Source organism: Oncorhynchus gorbuscha, linkage group LG04 (genome assembly GCF_021184085.1).
Source record: "Oncorhynchus gorbuscha isolate QuinsamMale2020 ecotype Even-year linkage group LG04, OgorEven_v1.0, whole genome shotgun sequence".
NCBI lineage: Eukaryota > Metazoa > Chordata > Actinopteri > Salmoniformes > Salmonidae > Oncorhynchus > Oncorhynchus gorbuscha.
Genome location: NC_060176.1, coordinates 16,045,186 through 16,047,038, shown reverse-complemented (window position 1 = coordinate 16,047,038; position 1,853 = coordinate 16,045,186).

Genomic DNA, 1,853 nt, shown 5'->3' with positions numbered 1-1,853 from the left:
CTGATTTTCATAATTTGGGTGTGTTCTGTACATTTTTAATCCGTTTGCTACAAATTGCAATGCTTTCTCGGCATGGTTTCCTGACATTTTTACATTAATATTAATTGGCCCCCACGATTAAATCGGGGAGGGGACTGTGGATCTGTCTCCATCCTTTCGTTTATATGTTCATTTTAATCACATGCGATTTTTCAGAAAGCACTGGGCCGATTTGAACGAAACTTGGGTGAATAATGAGACTTGCCATAGAGAGCAGGCATTTACAAAATCACTCTGATTGGCCAGATGGTGGCTATAATAAGAGATTGAAAATGCACATTTCGAAGGTTACGCTCCTCACCCTGTTTGACCTAAAGTCATGAAATTCGGTACATAGGCCCCTCTCATCACAAGGAACACATTTGCATCAGGGACACATAAGGTCCGCCACGATGGATTTTCCGCAATTTAGACTTTTGTGAAAAACACTTAAAATGCTACTCTGCTGGCACCGAATGGCCGATCTGCACAAAACTTTACATATGGCATTTATGGACAAATGTCTCTTAATGCAATATTTTCCAGACTAGTACCGAAAACAACATGGCCACTATTGACCAATACACGTTCACCTATGCATGGCCTGGCACTTAAATGCATATACATCAGTGAAGGATATTCATATTGAAACACAATTTGGTGCACATGCTGCAAACACTGTCAAGACTCAACATATGCAAGAACATAGTGATGGGTCGTTCGCGAACGAGTCGGCTGTTGTAGGTGAGCGTTGGGAGCACGCTCGCACATCAGAAGAGCCGAATATATTTATAAAAATATACAAAAAAATAAGTTATGAATAATCAAAATATTTAAATGAATAGAATTAACTAATTCAAAGAACTAAAATATAAATAAAATAATATAGGCCTAAATTCTCAAGAGCACACACATTCGTTATGTCTGCTCAGACTAACAGCCTCACCTGTTGTTCCTGTCAATCAGACACGCAGTGTCAACCAATGAACCAAAGATGCGCGAGGGAAGGCCGAGCCAACTCACTCACAGTCACACACTTAGAAGCCGAGGAGAGAGAGAGTAAGGAAGGACAGCTGGAAAAACAACAGCTGGAAAATGAGTCGGAAGCTCAGTAGCATTTTAATAATGTAGACAATGTTAGAGCACAGTGTAGAATTTGCCAAAACAAAATCTCATATAAAGCTGGTTCTACGCACAACCTACACCAGCACCCAACTGTGAAGCTAGCTGTAGAGGAGCTTCAAGAAACTAGCGGGCCTGCTAGTGATAGTGGTGAAGCCAACACCTCCACACGGGGAGATGTATCCACTCAGTCAAGTGGGCCTATTCCACGACACACGCAACGCAGTCTTCTATGGACCAGTTTATGCCAATGTCTGTAGCAAAACAAGGCCACATTTATATTGCATTGGCTAAAATGATTGCCACCGATTTCCAGACATTTTTGAATGTGGAGGACAGAGGTTTTAGAAATTATAGCAATAGTCTAAATCGAATGAATACAATTCCAAGCCGGAAAACCCTTTCAAAATCACTTGTTCCACAACTTTACAAGAGCACACAGGCGTCAGTGCGGGAAAGAGTCCAAAAAGCTTCTGCAGTTTGCCTTACCACGGACTGCTGGACATCAAGGGTAAACACTTCTTACATGTCGGTTACATGTCACTTAATTGAAGATTTTTCGATATCTAGCTGTCTTCTGGACTGCTTTGAGTTCAGCGACAGACACACCTCAGAGAACTGTTGAGAGGAACTGAGGAACTGTTTAGAGTGGCCAGGGAATGGCAAGTATATGGAAAAGTGGTATATTGTGTTAGCGACAATGCAGCTAACAA